This window comes from Moschus berezovskii, chromosome 2 (genome assembly GCF_049115385.1).
Source record: "Moschus berezovskii isolate FMDL1 chromosome 2, NW_MosBer_1.0, whole genome shotgun sequence".
In the NCBI taxonomy this organism is placed as follows: domain Eukaryota; kingdom Metazoa; phylum Chordata; class Mammalia; order Artiodactyla; family Moschidae; genus Moschus; species Moschus berezovskii.
The window spans coordinates 99,335,853-99,362,359 of record NC_142461.1 but is presented as its reverse complement, the minus strand read 5'-3'; the positions used below and the strand labels follow the sequence as shown (position 1 = coordinate 99,362,359).

At 39.5% G+C, this 26,507-nt stretch overlaps 1 long non-coding RNA gene across 1 annotated transcript in view; it reads left to right on the top strand.

Annotated features, from left to right (window-relative positions):
• The window catches only part of LOC129538281 (uncharacterized), a 36,441-nt gene extending 10,387 nt beyond the window's left edge, over nucleotides 1-26,054 (top strand). The window contains exons 2-5 of the long non-coding RNA XR_016035618.1: nucleotides 2,436-2,502; nucleotides 12,691-12,847; nucleotides 25,018-25,111; nucleotides 25,815-26,054. This is a non-coding gene — a long non-coding RNA (uncharacterized LOC129538281). The remainder of the gene's footprint in view (nucleotides 1-2,435; nucleotides 2,503-12,690; nucleotides 12,848-25,017; nucleotides 25,112-25,814) is intronic.
• The last annotated feature ends 453 nt before the right edge of the window (nucleotides 26,055-26,507 follow it).

Here is a 26,507-nt window from a genome sequence, read left to right as displayed (position 1 = left end):
TCCAGGTTCCTATGTGATATTGCTCTTTACAGCATCAGACTGTACTTCCATCACCAGTCACATCCACAACTGGGTGTTGTTTTTGCTTTGGCTCCATCCCTTCATTCTTTCTGGAGTTATATCTCCTCTGATCTCAGTAGCATAAAGGGCACCTACTGACCTGGGGAGTTCATCTTTCAGTGGCCTATCTTTTTGCCTTTTCATACTGTTCATGGGGTTCTCAAGGCAAAAATACTGAAGTGGTTTGCCATTCCCTTCTCCATAAGACCACATTTTGTCAGAACTCTCCACCATGACCCGTCCATCTTGGGTGGCCCTACATGGCATGGCTCATAGTTTCATTGAGTTAGACAAGACTATGGTCCATGCAGTCAGTTTGATTAGTTTTCTGTGACAGGCAGGAGAACATGACATTAATTGTTCACCAACCACTGGGGCATCATTCAAGTTCTATGCAAAAGTGTAGTCATTGGTAGCTTTTACATAATGAACTGAAACCAGTGACTTCAATTCAAATGGCATTTTCTTCTAAAATCTGATGAAGTTTGTTAGAGGATAATTACTGACCAATCTGATAAGGCCAGGAGGCCCACTAATTCATTCTTCAATGGGATGCCTGCCTCGCCGGTTGTTCCTTGCATGCTGAGGGTTGTGTATTACTGGGATTGGCACACTGCCTGCCATAATGATTGTACACATTGAATGCTTAGTGCCAAGAGCTGTTTAATGCAGTTTCCCTGAGGTCATGGTGTGAGGGCTTCCACTGTGTCATGTATTTACAATTTTTAGGAAAAGAGTAGGTGGAAATGTGGTTTCACAGTAAGCAATTTAAAAATTTTCTAGCCCAGTGAGTACTGGAAAATAATTAGGACTAGGTACAAATGAATGCACATCTGTAAGTTAGCACTGAAGTGAAGTGAAAGTTTCTCAGTTATGTCCAAATCTTTGCCACCCCATGGACTATACAGTCCACGGAATTCTCCAGGCCAGAATACTGGAGCGGGTAGCCATTCCCTTCTCCATCAAATCTTCCTGTTCCAGGAATTGAACTGGGGTCTCCTGCATTGCAGGTGGATTCTTAATCAGCTGAGCTATCAGGGAAGCTTAAGTGGGAATTAAATGCGTTGAGTGGGCTGAGAATTTGGTAAGACATGAACACTTTATCAGTAAATATAATTGCAAGAATTGAGATATTATCTGTGATTCTAGGCAGGGACACAGGGACAAAGTAAAGAAGAAGAAGTCCTCACCTTGTGCTTCACCTTACTAATAATGAAAATAAATGAGAAATCAAGTTAACAAATTTTAAACAAGTCTTTCTTAAAAGATGGGGCTGGAAATGATATGAATCAGATTTCCCTATTAGCACAGGACTAATTAAAATCTGTTTAATTGATAAAAATTGTTGATTGGTTATGCTTTCATGTAATCTCTGCTATAAAACTCAGACCTGGATGTGTGTTCTTAAGTTTCATTTCCTATACACTGCTTTTTAAAAATTTTCCAACTTAAATTATTTTATATTAAGCCTCATTGGGGGATGCAAGTTATGAGCAATATTTCACGAAGGACAGACACCCAGTTAAGTTGACCTTGTCATTAAGAGAATCATGTGTTTCACTGCTGAATTTAAAGCTTTGATAATCATTTTAATAGTGCTTCAAAATGACTAGAAATCTCTAGCAATAAGGATTACAAATTCTCACATTTCCCCAGGCAAACAAGACAGGCCACCTACGTGTTCCAAAAGGCTTTTTCCCTTCTTTATAAGATAGGTATTTATGGCAGACAAGCTACCTCTAGGCTTTATCGATGATGATGATAAACTGAGAAGGAATGACAGCTGAAGGAGAGAGGAAAAACACTAAGGCAAGCAGGAAACATCTCCTGGGGTGTCACCGTGCATCAGAGAGCACCGTAGAGCATCTGAAGGAGCATGGGGGTGGAGAGACAGGAGCAGTGTGCAGACTGACTCACCAACAACCACTCAGATTTTTAAAAATTCCAGGAAGTTGAAGACAGCTAAAGAACTCTTAATTTCCACGTCTGATATCTTCTAAAATTGAGCCACATTTATGTTTCAGATCGTTCTCGGGCCTGATTATGCCTGTCCCCTTTTGGAATGCCGTAGTTTTGGAACATGGGTCAGGGAGTACCAGGATTCAAGCAGTGCCTGTCTGCCATGGAATGCCAGGTCCTTTGAGGACGCTGTCTTTCTCTGCTATGTTCTATTACAATCTTGGGTGGCTCTGAAAGTACTTAGCTGTTTGATTCTCAGATGTGTACACAAGATGGTTTACCTTCTGCAACTAGAATTTGTTGAACCTAACCACCTAGTCCTCTAAGACAGAACCTAGAATTTTCATTCTATTTCAACTGAAGAATAACTTACATATTTGTAGTTTCATCAGCATAATTTTTTGTTTGCATTTTAGTCATTGCGCTGATTCATTTTCTGAGATGGGAACAAGCTGCAGTGGCTTTCAAGTCTCCATTGTCAAGGTCAGTGTGTGGCAAGTCCTGTCTTGAAGATCTCACTAGTGTGCCAGTCCATTTTTTTTTTTTTTTCGTGTTGCCTTCTCATTCTAGAACCAGAGGCACTGTGTTGAATTTCATGCTTGCTTCCCAGTCCCAATTTCAATCCATTTCACCTTGCTCACTGGAAACTTGTGGCTCTTAATCATAGACTTCCCAGACAGGCAGGCCAACAAGGCACTGGGAGATGTGTACATGTCTCTGCTGTTCAGACACACTCTCAACCAGACACGTTCAAGTGTTCCATGCTCTTTTCAAAGAAACATCTTTCCCCCATATGCTTCCCCCAGCATAATCCTCTGTGTTAACCACCCTGCAATATGCTTTGTTAAAATTCCACTTCACAGGTGTCAACAGTGATGGCAACAACCGTTATCCTCACCCACTGTGCTTCTCCACATTTAGAATTTTTTTATATATATTTAGATTTTTGCTTGTGTTTTGAATGAATCCTTAGGCATCACATTACAGCACCAGTGGTCTCCTAACTGATTTCAATCATTTACTCCATCAGTAATAAATTCATGCTTTTGAACATGCATTTACACACTATGCATATTTATATTTCATAGATAATTTATATGTGTATAGAACTATATTATAAATTTGATATTATCTTTAAAATATAGTGTATGTTATATTAATAACAAACCTGAAAATTCACTGAAAGGACTGTTGCTGAAGCTGAAGCTCCAATATTTCGGCCACCTGATTCGAAGATCTGACTTCTAGGGGAAGACCCTGATGCGGGGATAAATTGAAGGCAAAAGGAGAAGGAGGGTAGCAGAAGATGAGATGGTTAGATAGCACCACTGACTTTGAATTTGAATTTGAGAAACTCCTGGAGATAGTAGAGGACAGAGGAGCCTGCCATGCTACAGTTCCTGGGGTTGCAAAGAGTCGGACACAACTTAGTCACTGAACCACACACAAAAAAAGCAAAAATGTAGTAACGGTAACATTAGCACAGTATATTAAAAACTAGTCCTAATACAAATTAGTGTCTAGTACATTATAAAATGTTGCAGTTCACCTTGTATTCTATTATGTACACAAAATATAGGAAACAAAGAGCATGATAAGAAAGAAAATGTAAGTATAAATACAAGGCTGATTTTTTTCCTTCCAAACCTGATAGACTGTATTGAACAACACCCTGGGGTTCGTGCATCACCTTTGTTGAATATTGCCTTATTCTAGCAGACAACATTAATGAGATTATTACTAAAACAAAATATAATTTTAAATTATTTTATATCTGTCTATGGACTTCCCTGGTGGCTCAGACAGTAAAGTGTCTGCCTACAATGAGGAAGACCTGGGTTCAATCCTGGGTTGGAAAGATCTCCTGGAGAAGGAAATGGCAACCCACTCCAGTATTCTTGCCTGGAAAATCCCATGGACAGAGGAGCCTCATAGGCTACAGTCCATGGGGTCACAAAGAGTTGGATACGACTAAGTGCCTTCACTTTTATAGGACATATATTGTGTGACTTGTTGATTTATTCTTTGACTTCACTTAGCAGTCCTTAAGATGATATTGAAAATAATTTGTATCTCCTGATGGGGTATACACTTGTCAGGCAGTTAATAGAATATCTTGAGTAGTGATAAAAACCAGCTTGAGATTAAAAATTTTCTCTGAATAGGCTTGAGTCAATAATTTACAAGAGGTTATAGGGAGAAAATCGAGCTAAGAGGACTGACATCTTCCCGAGATTCAGTGCAGTGAGCCTGACAAAAGCAGCAAAAGAAAATATGAGCAGGTTCCCAGGCTCCCATATTCTGAAACAACTGCTTTGGAGCTTTCAATATTTATAATTGCCACAACTGGAGGATATACTTACATCTTGTGTATGTACTCAGGAGTTATAAAAATAATATAACATGCTATGATCAGTGAAAGCCATTAGTTGTAGCTTCCATGTAAATTACATATGTGCAAAATTCTTCTCCTTTAGATAACTTTTCACAAAGAACTATACCGTCAAGAATGTACACACTGCTATATTTAAAACAGATTAGCAACGAGGACCTACTGTATAGCACAGAGAACTCTGCTTCATATTCTGTAATAGCCAAGATGGGAAAAGACTTTGAGAAAGAATCGATACATATATATGTGTAACTGAATCACTTTTCTGTACACCTGAAACTAATACAACATTGTTAATCAACTATACTCCAATATAAAATTAAAAAGAGAGATTAGATTAGTCAAAAATGACTGAACTCCTAGTGTGGGATAAACATTGTATAATTTACTAAAAAATACTTATATACAAGTCAAATAATATATTGATATAAATTGATCATAAACCAATAAATAATTTCTCAAAAGAAGAATGGGAATGTATCTTTGTTTCTCTAATTGGCATTTTTAGATATTTTAATGAGACAGATCACTGACCAAAATGTAAGTTAGTATTGAATAATGATCTCCCTTTTTGAAAATTGAAGCATAGTTTCTCTACAATATTGTATAAGTTACAGGTGTATAATACTGTGATTAACAATTCTTAAGGGTGGTACTCTACTATTCCTTCTCAGTCGCTAAGTTGTGGCTGACTCTGACCCCATAGACTGTAACCCACCAGGCTCCTCTGTCCATGGGACTTTTCAAGCAAGAATCTGGAGTGGGTTGCCGTTTTCTCTTCTGAGGGATCTTCCTGACCCAGGGATTAAACCGTCATCTCCTGCATCTCTTACATTGCTAGGCAGATTTGTTACTACTGAGCCATCTGGGAAGCCCTACATTCCATTTATAGTTATCATAAAATATTGTCTATATTCTCCATGTTGTACACAATCTCTTTTGTAACATTGCCTATAACTTGGGCACATACACCTTGCCTTCCACCCCCCAAATATCATTTCATAGGTCTGTTATTTTTGACATGTGGAAATGTTTTTATTTTTCATTCTTAATGTTAAAAAATACATGATTGATACTCTTGAGAATTTTAGGAAAACTGGAGAAGGAAACGGTAACCCACTCCAGTATTCTTGCCTGGAGAATCCCATGGACGGAGAAGCCTGGTAGGCTACAGTCCATGGGGTCGCAAAGAGTCGGTCACGACTGAGCGACAGAACAGAACGGATAGGCTCTCTCTCCTGGAAAAATACAACTGTTTACCAAATAATACTAAGTTAAGATCTTTCTTCTAGTATGATTATAATATAAAAACTTCTTTTACACCCCTTCATAGGAAAATTGCTATTATTATTTTTGGCCACACCACGTCTTAATTGAGGCAGGGGGGATCTACTTTTCTGACCAGGGATCTAACCTGGGCCTGCTGCACTGGGAGTATAGAGTCAGTCCCAGGGAAATTATTCTTAATAAACTTATATATAAAGTGAATCTTACTTTTTTCCCATAACTTGAAATTGTAGATGTGTGTCCGAGACAGCTTAAAAGAACAGAATTAAGAAAACAGTAACACTAAGCAAAATGTGTGGCAATTTTCTCCTATTGACTGTTTTAACCTTTGTGGGTGGCTGAGTCAGTGACAATGGCAAGAGAATTCTGTAAACCATAGGGTGGATTTCAGATTTTGATGTTTGGAACCTTGGTTGCAAGTCTTATGCATTTCTGAAGGTCTGTTGAGAACATTTGCCATAGTAGTAAAGATATAGGTGGGCCACAAGATTTGAGGGGATTGAGGTCAGAAATGGGAAAGTGGAAGGAAAGTCCTGTACAGATCTGGAACTAGGAAAAGCTCATGACCTGGAAAGGGCCCTATTGGCCAAACCATGCTAACGACTGGTTCAGAGGTAGGTCCGTCTGAGAAGTAAACTAGGACTTCCCTATTTAGTCTGGTTGAGGTTAAAGTCATTCTCCCCACTATGAATAAATGTATCAGCCATGAGAGAGATTGTTGCATTTACCCAGGCAACACAGAATTTAGATTTGACTGAAAAGGTAAATAGAAAATGCTTAGGAATTGTATTACCTTAAATATGATCACAGAATTTCTTGAGACTTTACTAGAAATTATGCCATTATTTTTCTTGTTTGAGTCTCTTTTAGATAAAATCATTGTATATGGTGGCTCAGTGGTAAAAAATCTGCCTGCAGTGCAGGAGCTGCGGGAGCCAAGGGTTCGATTGCTGGGTCGGGAACATCCCCTGGAGAAGGAAATGGCAAGCCACTCCAGTATTCTTGCCTGGGAAATCCCATGGAGAGAGGAGCCTGGTGGACAAAAGTCTACAGGGTTGCAGAGTCGGACAATGACTGAAACGACTAAGCACATATCCTAGGAACGATTTACAGACATTAAGTGCTTACAAAGTTTCCCGCCCTAGGGCCTTTGCACATGTGCTTTCCTCTACGCTTTGCTTTTCTCTAATATTCTCATGACCCCATCCTTCATCTCCTTGGGTTTTTACCTAAATGACATACTCTCTGTGAGTCACTTCTAATCATCCTATTTAAATTACAATTTTTCTCTAAATTCCTTATCCCATTGTTTGTTTTGTTTTTCTCACTATTTATTGTAATGCAACATCAACATCTTCCCATTTTTCATATATATTTTCTGTCTTATTCCAATATAATATAATCTCTAGGGTGGAAGAGTGTGTGCTTCTTGTTTGCTGCTGTCTTTAGTATCTGGAGTGGCACACAGAGGAGGCACTTGATAAATATTTATTGATTGAATAAATGACAAATGGAAAAAATAGGTAATTTCCTTTGTTCATCTAATGATATTTAGGCAGTATTTTGTATGTGTAAGTCATCATAGTGGTCACCTGGGATATGAGAGTGAAAAATGACATGAATTCTGCTCTAAAGGAGTTTGCAGTATATCCAAGAAGACAGATCCATCAATAAATATAGCATATAAGTAAAAACAGTATAATGATATGTGTGCATGCTCAGTTGCATCTCACTTTTTGTGATTCCATGGACTATAGCCCGCCAGGCTCTGTCCATAGCATTTTCCAGGCAAGAATACTGGAGTGGGTTGCCATTTCCTCCTCCAGGAGATCTTTCTGACCGAGGGATCACATCTATTGTGTCTCCTGCATTGGCAGGCAGATACTTTATCACAGCACCACCTGGGAAGCCCTAACATGCTATTGACATTAATGAAATGACATAAAATACTGAAAGACTTCCGAATACGGAGCTGTTAACTCTTTTGAGGGTAGACAGGAGTTACTGAGGGGTTGGCTTTTGAGCTACATTCTTAAGGATGAGTAGAAATTTACTAGGGGGGAAAAAGCCTGCAAAAGGAGAATAAGTTTCATTTAGTTGCAGGGATATGTGGTTCTAGTCAAAGAGGCTGCTCTTGGGGCAGTATTTTCAGGCATGTGAATGCCAATGGAAAGAAAGAATGACCATCAGCATTTTGGCTTTGAGTACCTCCAAAGATTACCCTTGACTGGCAGGATGGATGGCTCAGTACAATATTTCTATCTGTGTGGTCTTCTTTGCATCTTAGCCAGTATTATGCTTTTGCTCAAAAAGAGCCACCTCATTCTCTGATTGTTTTATGCCAAGTTGGTGTGTTGCCTGTGATTGTTTCCCAGCATCCCACAGCTTGAAGTTTGCTTCAGTGTATCCTTATGGTGTTTCTTATGCCTGCCCTGCTTGCAGGCTACATATGTTGTACCATTTTACACTTGGAGACCTTCCAAAGTGTTTGAGAGAGAATGAGACCAAAGTGGTTGCCTTTAACCAGAAACGGGTAGACAGGCAAAGAATCCTGGATTCCCAGAATCAGTTGAAACAGACTTGAGAAGTCAACTAGTCAATTTTCTGGACTCTTGGCAGGATTGCAGAAAAGCCAGTCCAGGAATACCACTAACATTTATTCACACATGCCTGAGTCAACTTTTAGATCGATTCTAAGCAACAATTGGCTATTAAAAGTTGAACATTGAATGTGCAATCTTAACTGCTTAGAATAGTGCAAGTTTTCATTTTTGGTGATGTATTTATTGGTGCAAATGACAGGCACTATAATATTAAAAGATGAAATAAGTTTAATAATGGTCTTCCATTTCCCGGCATGTTACTGAACTCTTAAGAAATTAAAGAAACTTTTCATCTTCTGTAAAACATAACGTTTGGAAGGAATTCATCTTTGAGAGATCTTTTATTGTGGTGGAACTCTTTTATCTTCACATGGGTACTGACCTTTCACAGTGATGCAAATGGTACTGGTTAGAAGGCAACCTTTTGTAAGGTAATCACATCCAACTCTGTAATTGGACCTTACACTGTCTGCAGTCTTAAGAGTCACTCACAAGGAGTACAGATATAGTAATGGCAAAAGAAAAAAAGAATTATTGGAGACTGATCAAAATGGGGGTCACTTAAGAGATATGGTAGGTGTTATAACATAACATCAAGATACAAGACATGAGTCATCTCCTCGAAGAGTGGTTGTACTAACTGGGGAGATTGCACATATACACCTAAAAACAGTATGTGGTATGTGATGAATATTCTGAGTAAGCCTTGTGATGACACTGTGGCTAAGCATTCTGAATAAGTGGTCCATTGGCCAGTAACCCAGACGGTTAGTGGTTGGAGAAATTGCTGTGGGCTGAAGGGACAGGGGAGGTACTCAGAGTGGAAGTGAACCTGAATGGGTTTGAAAGGTAGGCTTTGCATGGATAGAAAGAAATAACAAGGACATCTTGGATTAAGGAACAAACAAGTCACATGAGTAAATGTGTAAAATGGTCAAGAATAAAGCATATATAGCCAAATTGGAAAATTCATTGTGGAGGGTTTGATAGAGGCCAGGGTATATTTGAAGTCCTGCGAATGCCAAGGTGCCAATCTGGATTTTATTTTGGGGGGAATGCAGAGCCATAGGAGACCCTGATCGGAGAAGCAAGATGAAAACAGTACTTTAAAGAAAGGAAACATTTGCCTTAGACATTAAAATATTAACAAGGCACAAAACTAAAGAATGGTCAGGAATGTGTATTAGTATCAATACAGTTAGAGCAGAGGTTAAGAATGATAATTCCAGAGTAATACTAACTGAATTTGAAATCTGGCATCACTACTTATTAGCTGTAACCTTGGATAAATCAGTTAACTTCTTACTGCTGTCTTTTCCTCATCTATAAATTATGGATATTGACAGGGATTACTTCATAACTTTGTAGATGAGCTGATATGCAGAAGGTTTCTAGAACAGTGCACAGTAAGACTTTAATGAATGTTGGCTATTTTTATTATTAGAGAACAGTGCCAAACAGCTTCCATGTAGGGAATATTGATCAGATTTCTATACATCTCTGAAATGGAAAAAATGACTCCTACCTTGCAGAGAAGTGGACATGGTCAGATGCAATCATTCCTGTAAAGACGCCTGACATTAGAGTAGTCATTAAAGATTATTAATTGGCTAATCCATGGCCACCAACTCCAGGCTACAATTTAAATCGAGTATCTTTAATCCAGATGGACTTGTTTGGTAAAAGTTCCTGTGGTCTCTGGCCTCAGAAGTCCGACTCAGATCAAATACCTTATTTGGGTTTCCGGTAGAATGACGAAGGCACATGAAGGAAAAGCCTTTGTTTGGGGAAACTTGATACTTTTCTGTTATTGCCAAGACAAACTCATTTGAACAAATAAAAATTGATTTGGAAATTTTAAAACAAAAATTACAAACCAAACAGGATGTAGTCTGGTTCAGGAGGAAATGATTCACTGGATTAACGTAATTAGATAGGCTCTATTTGTGCAAGACTTAAACAATCGCCCAGTTCTTTCTTTAATACTTAGTGCTGCTATTGCTGCCCAGCTCTGTTCTATTCTAGGTGGAAAATGAAAAGCAGGGGGGAGGAAAGCACACACATTTCCTCTGTGTGTGTGTGTGTGTGTGTGTATGTGTGTGTGTATGTGTGTGTGTGTGTGAGCCTGCATGCATGCACACACATCTACTTAGAGCCTTTGCTGGCTATCAAGTTTTCTTACAACTTTGTGCTTCCAAATGATTTTGAAATTTTAGCATGTTTTTGGCAGAGGAGAGATTCCTCACTTTGAATAAAAGGTAGTGAGATCAAAGGCAGTAAGTAGAAATTGTCTGAAAGAGGTTACTACTGTTCAAGATCCCTCTCCTTTTCTCTTTACCATGAAAGAGAGGTTAGAGAGTGGCATGTGGCTAGAGCAGTTGCAGCTACATGATGGAGGACGGGAGAGCTGTCACCTGCTTTGCTGCACAGGGTGCCCAGCTTAACCCATCTTTCTTTGGCAACTGTGCCCCAGTGAGAAAAGCTAGCAGTCCATATGTTGAGTAGGCACCATGCCATTTTGACAGGCGTGAGTGTCGGCAAGAAAGGGACCATGTATGAGCATCAAATGTGTTTGTTGTGGGAAGGATTCTAGGCCAGGAATATTAAAATAACTGTCTGTCCTTAGCTCTAGCACATATGGTTAAGGAGATATGCTATGATGACTCACATTAACGTTGGAAAAAATATATATAGAATATACAACCATGCTAAGTAAGTTTCTGCTGTTGATAAATTGAGCCTGGAATTTTCACAAAGGAAGGTTGTAGAGAGACATACGTAGTGATAATAGACTCTTTTCTATGTACCAAATAGAACTGACTTGCGACCAAATTCCCATACAATTACAGTTCCACTGAACTGATGAGCAGACTGAAGGATCCTGTTAGATTTTTGCTGAGAGGGCCTCAGGTATTTTCTGACATTATTTGAAAAGTAAATGGGATCGAATGGGTTCATTTAATATTTCAATTCCAAAGAAATCAAATTAATTTTAGCAATGTTAGTTTAGCTATTTTCCTGCTACAGGGACCATTTGTTTTAAAATAATTAAAGGGCTTTAAATGACATTGTCCTGACATTTGGCCTGATTAATTTAAAGGAATTAGTATAAAGTCAATTTATTTCTCTTTAACTTTCTAAATGAATTTTGCATCTATTTTTTTTTTGTAGAAAGAGGAAGTTTTGAGCTGCTTTATGCTTACATCAATTGTATGTGTATGTTTGTTAACTGCATAAATGTTTAGGCATGGGACTGCTTCAGCTCATAATTGTCCCTTCAAAGATGCCACAAGGCTTGCTTCACTCCTTGGAAAGGCAGCATTGTAAAGTGCAAAGGGTGTGGGATTGGTAATCTAAAGAGATATAGGTAAGATTTGATAGTTCTCCACAAGGTGTTCAAGCTTATACCTGTAGCCCACACACACAAGCCCGCCTCCAAAACCACACACACTTAGTATTTGTCATTTTGAAGTCTGGGGAGACACACTTTGTTTGCCCCTTGTTCTAGTAATTTGGTCTCCTAGGGAAATGCCCTAGTAATGATCTAAGTATACATATGAGGAGCTGGGGTATCTCACTGAGGAATGTGTTACTTGCTCAGATCATGTTTCTCAAAGATGAGAAATATCTTTCAACATACCATGCAACATCTGATACTTTATATTTATTATTGCCTAGTTTCCCTGATTGGAGAAGGCAATGGCACCCAACTCCAGTACTCTTGCCTGGAAAATCTCATGGATGGAGGAGCCTGGTAGGCTGCAATCCATGGGGTTGCCAAGAGTCGGACACGACTAAGCAACTTCATTTTCACTTTTCACTTTCATGCATTGGAGAAGGAAATGGCAACCCACTCCAGTGTTCTTGCCTGGAGAATCCCAGGGACGGGGGGAGCCTGGTGGGCTTCCGTCTATGGGGTCGCACAGAGTTCGACATGACTGAAGTGACTTAGCAGCAGCAGCAGCAGCAGTTTCCCTGATTAAAATATAATCCATAAGGAAGGACTTTTAGTAATTATTAATTACTTTTATCTATATATCCCAATAATTTACCCAGAACAATACCTGGCACATCCTGGTAATTCAGTAAATGTTTTGTTGAATGAATGAATTAGTAAACAAGACTCTCCCATGGTGATGACTAGAAGGGCAGACACCTGGGCTCCACTCGGATGCCTGGGCTCTATTCGTTGTTAGTAGCTAGGGCTGTGGCTGCCTTGATCTCCATCAGCTTCCTCCATTTATAAATAAAATATTATTTTTAATATGGCCAATTTAATCATTCTTATGTAAAGTGTGACTAGAAGTGTATTTAGGAAACTTTAATATCGATATTGCTCTGTAACATACACACTAAGTTAAAAAGAGTGTGCTTGCTTTGCAAACATAGCCTCGTGGCAAAGCTCCCAGCTTCCTCTTCCAACCAGATGGCCTCCCCTAAGCCCTACACTTCATAGAATCCTGGAGATAGAGCTGGCCCTACCCCAGATCCAAATCAGGAGAGATGGAGTGGAATCAGGAATCAGCATTTTTCACAAGTTACCCAGGTGAGTCTTATGTAACACTAAGGTCTGAGAACACTGAACCCTGGATTTCCTATTATTACATATTTTTTTAAAAAATGCCTTTTTATCCATGGCTCTTATAGCATTCACCAACTCTTCAGTGGTAGCTGCAAATCCAGTTTTATGGCTGTGTAAAGTTGGGTAAAGGCTAATTTCATTATCCTTAATGACTAAGCAACTAACGCTTTCACTTTCAATGTGAAATTTAGTGAATGAAGGAACAATTACATCAGAAGCTTGGACTGGGCAATACATAAGGAACTGGATGTTTCTTTGTGAATTTCAGTTCACAAACTATAGAACTGTCTCTGGAAGACAAAAGAAAACAAAATTTAATCTTATAAAGCATGAATCTTCCTCTACCCTTGGACTATGTATATAGTCCAAGTCTCTACAGGCAGATACAGTGTTCTAACACAAATCAGTAGAAGGCGCTTTCCTCTGGCAAACAAATTTTTAAAAAGGTGTCCCTATGTAGGCATATCAATTACCAAAAGGTGTTGTGTCTTAGTTTGAGTCGAAGTTAGCTAAGGGGGGCCTGGGCTAGGTTTCCTACTGCTATGGTGCCCTCTTGGCTAATGATGCCTTATGTAGGGTGAAACAGTCCAACTGTGCAAATGCATGGTAAGGAATTCCTGATAATTGGGGTCAAAAGCAGGCCTTTGGTGATGACATAGTGACAAAAAAGAGCAAGTGCTTAGGGAGATCACCAGTGATCTACTGGGTCCAGAGATAAACTTTTTTATCTTTGTTATACAGGAAGCCCCGTGTGGTAACAAGAGACCTTTTATGAAAAGTTTGGGCTCCAAAATCACGGCAGATAGTGATTGCAGCCATGAAAGTAAAAGACATTTACTCCTTGGAAGGAAAGTTATGAGCAACCTAGACAGAATATTAAAAAGCAGAGACATTACTTTGCCAACAAAGGTCCATCTAGTCAAGGCTATGGTTTTTCCAGTAGTCATGTATGGATGTGAGAGCTGGACTATAAAGAAAGCTGATCGCTGAAGAATTGATGCTTTTGAACTGTGGTATTGGAGAAGATTCTTGAGAGTCCCTTGGACTGCAAGGAGATCCAACCAGTCCATCCTAAAAGAGATCAGTCCTGAGTGTTCATTGGGACAACTGATGTTGAAGCTGAAACTCCAATACTTTGGCCACCTGATGCGAAGAGCTGACTCATTTGAAAAAACCCTGATGCTGGGAAAGATTGAGGGCAGGAGGAGAAGGGGACAACAGAGGATGAGGTGGTTGGATGGTATCACCGTCTCAATGGACATGAATTTGGGTAGGCTCTGGGAGTCGGTGATGGACAGGGAGGTCTGGCGTATTAGTTCATGGGATCACAAAGAGTCGTACACAACTGAGCGGCTGAACTGAACTGAGGAGAGGGCAAACTCTGAGTGGGAACAGAATGAATCCTTGGCTTCTGGGCAAAAGATTAGAGAAATACTTTTGAGTCAGTAGACATTATGAAGCAGGAATTTGTAGGTCTCTGACTTTGATACACACTGGCTACATGGTTTGAGACAAGTCATGTCACCAATGTTCTAAAACTAGCATCTACTAGTTTTAAAACTAGCATCTCCTTCTTGGGTGTTGTGAAATGATTTACACAGTGCTTTATAAGTTGAAAAGTGTTAGTGTTAATGCTTGAAAGTCTATACATGCATTATACATTTTGAAGAGACAAATGTAAATATTTGTGTGTCTTTTCAAAATGACTGCCTTCCTAGGTACTAATCTAAAAACATGTGTGTAATGTTTTCATATTGTAGTAAATACAGTTACATATAGAGGATATCACTAAGAGAAGGTTATCTGAATTCCGGTCAAGCTATCAGCAAAGATTATGGGAAGTTTAAAGGATTTTCCCCCCTAATCAAGTGTAAGAATCTCAATGGTTCAAAAGGAGTTATATTTAAAAAAAGAGAAAGATTTCAACAATTTCTTGAATAGTGAATCTGACTGGATGGCATTATTTTTGATTCCCAAGCTTGAAGTTCATTACTGTATATTAGAATCATGTGGTTTCATTTGAAATGTCTTTATTAGGCTCCAGCCTCAGAGATTCAGATGCAGTAGATCAGGGATGGGACTTTGGAATCTGCATTTTAATAAGCACCTGATATAGGTGGGCTGGTCTTCCCAGGTGACTCTAGTGGTAAAGAATCGCCTGCCAATGCAGGAAATGCAGGAGACATGGGTTCAATTCCTGGACCAGGAAGATCCCCTGGCAACCCATTCAAGTATTCTTGCCTGGAGTGTCCCAAAGACAGAGGAACCTGGCAGGCCACAGTCCATAGGGTCACAAATAGTTGGATGTGACTGTAGCAACTTTAGCACAGGTGGGCTGAAGATCACACTTTGGGAAATACTGGAAGAAATGATCTGGAAAGTCAATCTGCACTTTAACTTCCTTGAGTCATTTGTTTACATTGAAAGTGTTTTTCTGAATTTTTTCAGGAATGTGAGCAAAGCATTTCTTTTATGACTCACATAGTCATATACAAGAAAATCTTCATGAAATATGCTCTGGATTTCTTCTGTTTTCAAAATAGAAAAAAGAAAGTTTTAATGCTTAAATAATACTATAATATCTCAGATGCTATAACTAATTGTTTTAAAATGATGTGGTTATGCCAAGAATTATTTGAGAGTTTTGAAAAATATATAATGTAGAAATGTTTATACTTACATGGAGACACTGATGAAGTTTCATCTGAAGAAGAAAGAAGAAATAGTGATATAGCTTGGACACTTCTACTTAGATAATTTAAACTACTGCATTATAACCTGCTGCTGCTGCTAAGTTGCTTCAGTCATGTCCGACTCTGTGCAACCCCATAGATGGCAGCCCACCAGGCTCCCCCTTCCCTGGGATTCTCCAGGCAAGAACACTGGAGTGGGTTGCCATTTCCTTCTCCAATGCATGAAAGCGAAAAGTGAAAGTGAAATCACTCAGTCGTATCCGACTCTTAGAGATACCATGGACTGCAGCCTACCAGGCTCCTCCATCCACGGGATTTTCCAGGCAAGAGTACTGGAGTGGGTCGCCAGTGCCTTCTCCGGCATTATAACCTGAGCTGCTATTAAAATCACCTAGAAACTTTAATCAAATCCTTATATCTAAGTCCTATCTCAGACCAACAAAAAATAAATTTTGGGGGATGGAAGGAAGGCATAGATATTCTTTAAAAGCTCCAGAGATAATTTTACTATTCTACTGAAGCTGAGAAACATGGATTAAACTAAGACATACTTATTAATAAATTTCTGGCTTGATATCTTTTTATTTTTGCATGAGACTAAGAAAATTTTATTTCTAATTTGAATGGGAAAGAGAAAATATTAATTGCATTTGACATATATTTACAAATGTGATTTCTGACCTCATCAGTTCAGTTCAGTCGCTCAGTCATGTCTGACTCCTTGCGACCCCATGAATCACAGCATGCCAGGCCTCCCTGTCCATCATCAACTCCCAGAGTTTACCCAAACTCATGTCCATCGAGGCAGTGATGCCATCCAGCCATCTTATCCTCTGTCGTCCCCTTCTCTCCTGCCCCCAATTCCTCCCAGCATCATGGTCTTTTCCAGTGAGTCAACCCTTCACATGAGGTGGCCAAAGTATTGGAGTTTCAGCTTCAGCATCAGTCCTCCCAATGAACACCCAGGACTGATCTCCTTTAGAATGTACTGGTTGGATCTCTTTGCAGTCCAAGGGACTCTCAAGACTCTTCTCCAGCACCACAGTTCAAAAGCATCAATTCTTCAGTGATCAGCTTTCTTCATAGTCTAACTCCACATCCATACCTGACCACTGGAAAAACCATAGCCTTGACTAGACGGACCTTTGTTGGCAAAGTAATGTCTCTGCTTGATGGGGGAGCTTGGTGGTCTGCCGTCTATGGGGTCGCACAGAGTTGGACACTACTGAAGTGACCTAGCAGCAGCAGGTTGGTCATAACTTTCCTTCCAAGGAGTAAGCGTCTTTTAATTTCATGGCTGCAATCACCATCTGCAGTGACTTTGGAGCCCAGAAAAATAAAGTCAGCCACTGTTTCCACTGTTTCCCCATCTATTTCCCATGAAGTGATGGGACCAGATGCCATGATCTTAGTTTTCTGAATATTGAGCTGTAAGTCAACTTTTTCACTCTCCTCTTTCACTTTCATCAAGAGGCTTTTGAGTTCCTCTTCACTTTCTGCCATAAGGGTGGTGTCATCTGCAGATTTGAGGTTATTGATATCTGTTCCGCTAATCTTGATTCAGCTTGTGCTTCTTCCAGCCTAGCGTTCCTCATGATGTGCTCTGCATATAAGTTAAATAAGCAGGGTGACAATATACAGCCTTCACGTACTCCTTTTCGTATTTGGAACCAGTCTGTTGTTCCATGTCCAGTTCTAACTGTTGCTTCCTAACCTGCATACAGGTTTCTCAAGAGGCAGGTCAGGTGGTCTGGTATTCCCATCTCTTTCAGAATTTTCCAGTTTTTTGTGATCCACACAGCCAAAGGCTTTGGCATAGGCAATAAAGCAGAAATAGATGTTTTTCTGCAACTCTCTTGCTGTTTTGATGATCCAGCGCATGTTGGCAATTTGATCTCTTATTCCTCTGCCTTTTTTAAAACCAGCTTGAACATCTGGAAGTTCACGGTTCACGTATTGCTGAAGCCTGGCTTGGAGATTTCTGACCTCATGGAACTTACTAATTAACAGAAATAAATATTTTTGCTTCAAAGGAAATTAGATATCAGCTACAATTGTAGGCACATCAGTTTGAAAGGAGAGAAATTTCCCAGCACTGGCTAAAGGTTGAAAGTTAGAAACATAACTTTGCAGAGGCTGTTTAAGCTCCTTTTAGATACTGTGACTATATCTGACCATGAGAAAGATGGTTGTTACTGAACCATAGACACAGAATCTGAATTCTTTGGCTTTCCATATGGCAAAGTTAATATATTGAATCAAATATATTGAATTATTTAAAATATTCATTAATCATATAATATGTGAAAGCTATGGTTTATCAGGTAGAATGAGTTTCACTATAAGTAACAAAAACCTCTGATAATAATGAGCTTATTTATTATCAGGGCTTGCCAGGTGGTGCTAGCGGTAAAGATCCTGCCGGCCAGTGCAGGAGACGTAGGAGAAGTGGGTATAGTCCCTGGGTTGGAAGGTCCCCTGGAGTAGGGCATGGCAACCCACTCCAGTAATCTTGCCTGGAAAATCCCATGGGCAGAGGAGCCTGGGGGGTTACAGTCCATGAGGTCATAAAGAATCAGACACAACTGAAACAATTCAGCACACACGCATTATCACACAAAATTTAACAGTGAACTCTAATGAATTAATAATTTGATGAAAAACTTCAGTTCTTTCTGAACTTCTCTGCTATCTTAAGCACTAGCCTTCTTTTGAATCTGGTTCTGCTTGTGGTGGCAAGGGGAAGATGATTCCCTGTGTCAGTTAAGTCTATGAGTTTTGCTCCCAGCAAGCTGAGCCAGAGGTAACTCTTTACATCAAGCATGGAATTCAAGTCTTTGTTTTTGGTCTGGAGAAGGCAATGGCACCCCACTCCAGTACTCTTGCCTGGAAAATCCTGTGGATGGAGGAGCCTGGTGGGCTGCAGTCCATGGGGTCGCTAAGAGTTGGATACGACTGAGCGACTTCACTTCCACACATTGGAGAAGGAAATGGCAACCCACTCCAGTGTTCTTGCCTGGAGAATCCCAGGAACGGTGGAGCCTGGTGGACTGCCGTCTATGGGGTCACAAAGAGTCAGACACGACTGAAGTGACTTAGCAGCAGCATCTTTTAGTCTGACTTGGCCCACTCAGGTCATGTGCCTGTGTCTAAATCAGTAGGAAACTCCAGGAGAAATCTATTTCTGGGTTAACCAGGATCCCTTTCTGGAGCTGGGAAGGAACTCATCTTCCCTTTCATGATAGGAAGAAGTGGGAAGCTAAACAAAATCGAATTTCTGACAGAAAAAAGAGGAAATGGAAGATGGTTAGATTTTGAATACCTGGTTTTTCAAAATGATAAATGATGTGGACTTAAGTGAAAGAGACTTTTTTCTGCCTTTAGTAAATATATAATGTATACTTTTTGCTGGCCCCTGTGCTTTTTCTAAATAAAAATAATTATGCATAACTATTATCAAAGAATTCTATTAACTAATTACAACTTCCTCATATATAAAGAATGATTCAATTTACATCAAGGAAAGAGATTTAGAGTCATATACATGCATACAAAGGAGAGATATTTATCTTACTTCCCCAGGTTATTATGCACAGTTCAGAGTAAATTTGGATTTTTCTTCCAAGTTTAAAAGAGAAACATTTACACTAAATTGCTTGGGGTTGTCTTTTGTAGTCAGAAGGAGCCTTATTTACTCTTTCTTGAAATGCCTTTCCAAATTCCAAGACCTTTATAGCTTGGAACAATTTCAAAGATTAATTTGAATATAGTGTACTTTTAAATTTAGTGTAGTGGGGAAGACTATGGATGCTGGAGCAGGCACCTTTGTTTAAATTCTGCCCGGCCTCCAACTTTCACTTTATTATTTGTGAAATCTTGGGTATATTAATCTGGTTTTCCAGTGGCTCAGTGGGTAAAGAATCCACCTGCCAATGCAAGAGACACAGGTTTGATCCCTGGGTCAGGAAGATCTCCTGGAGGAAGGCTTGGCAACCTACTCCAGTATTCTTGCCTGGAGAATCCCATGGACTGAGGAGCCTGGCAGCCTATAGTCCTTGGGTTAGCAAAAAATAGGACACAATTGAAGTGACTGAACACAAACACAAGAGTATGTTAATCAGTCAAACTGGGCCTGTTTCCTTATGCATAAAGTATAGTTAAAAATAGAATTTGCTTTGTAGGATTGCTTTAACAATTAAAAGTATTAGAATTAGAATTGTGCTGTTATTTGGTAAGGACTCAACAAATATTAGCTAATATAATTAGTTTCCTAAATAATCTATATAGGTTTATTATCAAAATGACATGAAAATTGTACTAATAAGAATGTGTACATGCCTAGTTGTGATGACTCTTTGCGACCCTATGGACTGTAGTCCATCAGGCTTCTCTGTCTAGGGGATTCTCCAGGCAAAAATACTGGACTGGGTTGCTATTTCCTCCTCTAGGGTATCTTTCTGACCCAAGGATCGAACCCTTGTCTCCTGCATTGGCAGGTGGATTCTTTACCGCTGAGTCACCCGAGAAGCCCACTAACAAGAATGTAGGTAGCATTTATTAAGTTCTTACTGTGTCTTAGGAACTCTATGACTGTGAGATTCATGTAAACAACACATTCTCTTCTTACAACAACTGCGTGAAGTAAATATTATTATCACCATTTCGCAAACTGAAGTTTAGAGAGTTTAGGTCACATTCTCTTGTTGCCTCAGCCAGCAGACAGTGAAGCCAAGATATTAACTCATGGAGATCACAGAAGATCTGTACTCTCTCCTTGTTCCACAAAGTACATGTTTTCTTTTCTCACCATTTTATAGTCTTGCAACAGAGTTTTACTGCTGATTTAAAGAATCTGGGCTCGGTTTAATTCTTTCTCTATAATGTTTAAGGTTTTCCCTGGTGGTTCAACAGTCAAGAATGCATCTGCAATACAGGAGATGCGGGATTGATCCCTCGGTCTGGAAGATCCCGTGGAGAAAGAAATGGCAACCCATTCTAGTATTTTTGCCTGGAGAATCCCATGGACAGAGGAGTCTGGGAGACTACAGTCTGTGGGGTTGCAAAAGGGTCAGACACAATTAGCGACTAAACAACACATTTAAAACACCTTTAAATGAAATAACAGAAAGTAAGCTATAGGTAAAAGGCTGCTTGGCAGAACAGGTCAAATCTGCCCTAAAGATGTGTTCAGTTCAGGTCAGTTCAGTTCAGTCTCTCAGTCGTGTCCAACTCTCCGCGACCCCATGAATCACAGCACGCCAGGCCTCCCTGTCCATCACCAACTCCCGGAGTTCACTTAAACTCATGTCCACAGAGTCAGTGATGCCATCCAGCCATCTCATTCTCAGTCGTCCCCTTCTCCTCTCGCCCCCAACCTTTCCCAGCATCACAGTCTTTTCCAGTGAGTCAACTCGTTGCATGAGGTGGCCAAAGTATTGCAGTTTCAGCTTTAGCATCAGTCCTTCCAATGAACACCCAGGATCGATCTCCCTTAGAAAGATGTGTGTGTTTGGCTTTTACAGTCTTCACTGGACTTTGGCTTATATTGGATAGGGTTGCTATTTCCTCCTCCAGGGGATCTCCCCGACCCAGGGATTGAAGCTGGGTCTTCTGCATTGCAGACAGATTCTTCATCATTGAGCCACCAGAGAAGCCCATACAGTCTTCACATTTGCCTCAATTAATAGCCAAAATTTAAACTTGAGAGATTTCAAGTAAGAATAAAGATTACTAGCTTCTATTGAAGTTCTGGAAGTTCTGGGATCTCTAGTTCCATGTGTGCAGAGAAAAATCATTGACCTGCTACTAAATAAGGCAGCCTCCTTTTACTGGACATATACTCTAGTTGGATCATTCTTACCTGTCTACTCTTTTTAGTTGTCAACTCTCCCTAGATGTGTTTTGATTTGTAATTTTGCTATACATGGTGAAAGTAGTTTTTCAGTATGGTTTATTTTTCTTGGAGAAAAATAATTGAATTAATTTACCACTTACTTTTCCTAGCATAAACGTAAATATATTGTGGTCAACAAAAGCCCACTGCCCCACTTTGATTTCAGAGTTGATGTCCTCATCAGAAATGTGAATCTCAGGGAAAAAATTTCATGCCTTCTGCTTGCCTAATACAGGAATTTCTGGTTCTGGATGGAACAAGGATCAACAACCAATTTTAGAAGCATGGACCTAAAACACATTTCCTTGACGTCAGATCAGGTTTTCAAGCTATTAGGTTCATGGTTCGGCTAGTGTTTAAGATTTTAACACATGAATCATTCATAGAGTGAAGGAAAGAGCCTGCGGAATGTCTTCCTCTGGGGCAGGCAGATGGATGAGACGTGGGATTGGAGGGTGTCCAAGACTCAGATTTCCAGAGAGCTTGGCAAAAATAGGGAGAGAGGGATTAAGAAGTAGGAGGTTCTTTTAAAGCATCTGTGCCAGTGGGACAAAAACATCATCACTTTCATATTTTCAGCCCCGAAACTAGGGAAGTTTTGTCGTTGTTTATTCTAGAAGTATAGGTGTGCCTCTTTTCAGGAAAATCAAAGTGCGAAAATCTGCATTTACAGAGAGAGATTGGGATTTGTGTTACAAAATACTGTCTTTTACTGAATGATTTTCCACAAACTTTTTCTTTCTTTCCTTCGTTCTCTCTCTCTCCCTCTCTGCTTCTATCTCTCCCTCTCTTCTTTCATGACTTCTTTTACTCAGTAAGTAAGCTTCCTTGAGACATTTATGTCGCAATTATGGTTGCAAAAATTATAGGCAGATGAAAAAACTAGGACTTAGAGAAGTTGCTAAGATTTCATAGCAATCTTGGTGACACCCAGGACGAACTGATCCTCGTGTCCTGGGTTTAGCTGATCTGACAGTACAAACTAAACACTGTGGGGATTAAATCCCCCTAAATGTCAATACATCATGTTTTCACAAAATAGGTTCACCAAAACTAAGGATTTGTAGTTAAGAATCCTGGTCCACATGAAACTAAGTACTTTTCTATGTATTTGAAGACCTTTTATTCAAAGCAAAGAAAGAAGATTCTTGAGAATTACTAGTAGCAACATTTTGGCACCTTTATTCACTGAATTGTTGGGAAGTCACTCAAATGAACAGCAGATGTGGAGAGGAATAAACAATAAGGCTTCTGTAAATGGAAAAATCCACACTCTCTTTTAAACATTTTCCAGAAGACTGATCTTTGTACACACTTTGTTGTTTTAAAATGTGATCATTTGTTTGGATACTTGTTCATAATGAGACAAGTGATATTCATGCCAATGTATGAGTGTTCTTTTGAATGCAGGAAAATAAAGCAAAAGGGAAATTTCACATGAAATAGTCTTTTGGTTTCTATCTATTACTGTGAATCTTCTCTAAAGAACCACTTTGAAGGTGAAAAGAAAAAGACCTTTAGTAGTTTTTGCCTACTTTTTGTATTACTTTTGTAATATAACCTGTTCGAATGCTTCAGAAGTTTGAGGAGATACTGGTTTGTGTGAACCCTTAAAAATTATGGTTTAGTAGATAACAAAAGTTACTTGGATTGTTTATTCTTAAATTAAAAAAAAAATTTTTTAAGTGTTTGGTAAAGGGGAAGGGGCTTATGGCTTCTAATTCTTTCAAATATGGTCAGTTAATGGTGATCGGTCTTATTCCTGAGTTTGTTGTTCAGTAGCTAAAGTGTCGATTCTTTGCGATTCCATAGACTGCAGCACACCAGGCTTCCCTGTCTTTCACTAGCTCCCGGAGTTTGCTCAAAATCAGGTCCCTTGAATCTGTGGTGCCGTCCAATCATCTCATCCTCTGTTGCCCTCCTGTACTCCTGGCCTCAATCTTTCCTAGCATTAGGATCTTTTCTAATGAGTCAGCTCTTCACATTAGGTGGCCAAAGTATTAGAGCTTCAGTTTCAGCAGCTGTCCTTCCATATTCCTGAGGAGTAGGAGATGAAAAACAGAAAGCACGAGCTGATGATGAATAATTCTCTGTGTCATCAGCCATAACCATTTCCACAGCCATATTTAAATTGCTACATTGTGTTTGCCAAAGATCCAACCATGAACAGTGGACAATTTGATATGCTTAAAATTTTCATTTTGACTCATGGAAATAAACAGCATCTTGATTCAAGAATAGAAGCTCTTCAGCAAAACCAACAGCACACCAACAAGGTGTTTATATTTTTATTTATTCATTGAGCTGAAAGGAAAAGACTTTTACAATAAAGAAGTAGAGTAAATGTAGATAACTAAGCTAATTAGCAAATGTTAAATATGAAATATTTTAAGGTTTCTGTCAAGGAAAATATTGTAAATAGATGGCATCTAAGGTTTTATTTAAACATTTAGCACAGATAAAGGGGTACATCTATCCCTTCGTTAGATTGGTTATTACGCGTACCAATAGATTGGTTAGTACACAGATTTCATAAGCTGTATACTTAAGAACATGTTCTTGATTTGTTTTACGTGGAATCAATGGCCCCGATTTATCCAGCTATGCTGTACTCACACAAATTACTTATACCCTCAACAGTGACTCTGAAATTGGCTGCGTGACTTCCTTGACCAGTGGGTTGGTGGCTGTCTTGAGGCCAGGGAGTCTTGGAAAAACATGTGCAAGTTTCCATTTTTGTTTTCTCTGCTTGCAGCTTTAGAATATGCTCAAACTAGCTTCCTGAATGATGAAAGACAAATAACCTAGTCACTACTGTGACTTTAGCCAGCTATCTACCAGATGTGTGAGTAAACCCAACCAAGACCAGCCCAGCAGTTTAACTTGATCTGCTGATGTGAAGGCTTGCAAGCCAAGTAAAGGCTTATTATCTTAAGCCGTTGGTGTTGAGGTGATTTTATCATGCAGCATTATTAATACTATATATTGAAATACTTTATTTTTATTTATGGATTGGCTCAAAGCAAAAAAAATTTATAATAAATGTATCAAGAAAAATAGATATAATAGCTATGTTTACTGCAGTTGATACACAAGAATTTCTTTTTTATTTCAGCATGGAAAATATAGTGATTAGATGCCATTTAAATTCTAGTTATTGTTAAAAGCAAATATGTAAGGGAATTCCCTGGCCATCCAGTGGTTTGGACTCCATGACTAACCATGGAGTCCTAATCACTGGACTGCCATGAGGAGGGCACTGTGCCACATTGCCACTGTGCCCCCATGTAGGAGGCACAGGTTCAGTTCCTCTTAGGGGAACTAAGATTCTGCATGCTATGTGGTATGGCCAAAAGAAAAAGCAAATATGGAATTTACCAGCATAAATTTAAAAAATTTATTCCTTTATTAAATAGAATGCCACACATGTTAGATTGCATATCTTGGGTATGTAAGCGTGTTTTCTCTGATTGCTGTAAATGTAGCATGAATATGTTTTATATGGTTAATGCTGTTCTTTTCATGTGTCTTTCTTCATTTTATGCTAGAGTTCTCTGCAATTGGAGTGATGTCAAAATTGGAACATTTTCAAAATACTTGAGATAAAATCAAGAAGAAAGCGAGGTGAAAAAATCTGTAGAGGTAAAACACAATTTAGGTTTTATATCAAAATATGTCTATCAGTGAACTGTTGTGATATGGATCTTCCCAGATGGGCAAGTATCAGTCCTATTGAAATAGCAGTCTTCTTGAAAATTTCCACTCAGATAGCACACCACAAGTTGACAGAGCTTATTTTGAGAGGAACATGATATAAAATGAGCCATATCTTAGTCTTCTGGCAAATGTAAATTGGCAACTGTGAGATGCTTTGGAAATGGGTGGGTGGACTTGAATTTGGTTGAGTTAAACAGGTATCTTTAAAATGAGGAAATTTTATGGATTCATGGTGAAGAGGGAATTCATAGGGCCTGGACTCCATCTTAGGCCTGTTCATGCTGATCATGCTTGGCCACCTCTCCAATGGACTCTGAACTCTGTACTTAGTGCCTGTGGAAACTACAATAGAAAGATAACATGTATATTATCATATGTGAAATGAATCACCAGTCCAGGTTCGACGCATGATATAGGATGCTCGGGGCTGGTGCACAGGGATGACCCAGAGGGAGGATAAGGGGAGGAGGGAGGCGGGAGGGGGGTACAAGAAGGGGAACACACGTACACCAGGGGCGGATTCATGTCAATGTATGGCAAAACCAACCAATATAAAAAAAATAAAATAAAACTATAGAAATAAAAAAAAAAGAAAGATAAGACCCCCTCTAAACTATGGTTTTTACAGTGGTCATATATGGATGTGAGAGTTGGACTGTGAAGAAAGCTGGTTGCCGAAAAATTGATGCTTTTGAACTGTGGTGCTGGAGAAGACTCTTGAGAGTCCCTTGGACTGCAAGGAGATCCAACCAGTCCATTCTAAAGGAGATCAATCCTGGATGTTCATTGGAAGGACTCATGCTAAAGCTGAAACTCCAATTCTTTGGTCACCTCATGCGACCAGTTGAATCACTGGAAAAGACTCTGATGCTGGGAGGGATTGGGGGTGGGAGGAGAAGGGGACGACAGAGAATGAGATGGCTGGATGGCATCACCGACTCGATGGACATGAGTTTGAGTGAACTCCGGGAGCTGGTGATGGACAGGGAGGCCTGGCGTGCTGTGATTCATGGGGTCACAACGAGTCGGTCATGACTGAGCGACTGAACTGAACTGAAACAGGGGAATCTTGAAGATCACATCCAGGTTACTCATTGCCTAAGAGAAAACAAATTCTAATCACCCCTGCCTCTGGACAGGTCATAAATTCTTTCCGTGTCTATAGGAATGTAATCACAGGCTTATTGATTATTAACTGTTTGAACACCTAACACATGAATGATGGGGCTATTGTGATTGTATTTACCCTTCCTTTGTTTTATGTAAGTCTCAAGGAAATTGGGGTGGTGGGTTCAATGTACACATAGGGTATAAAAGATTT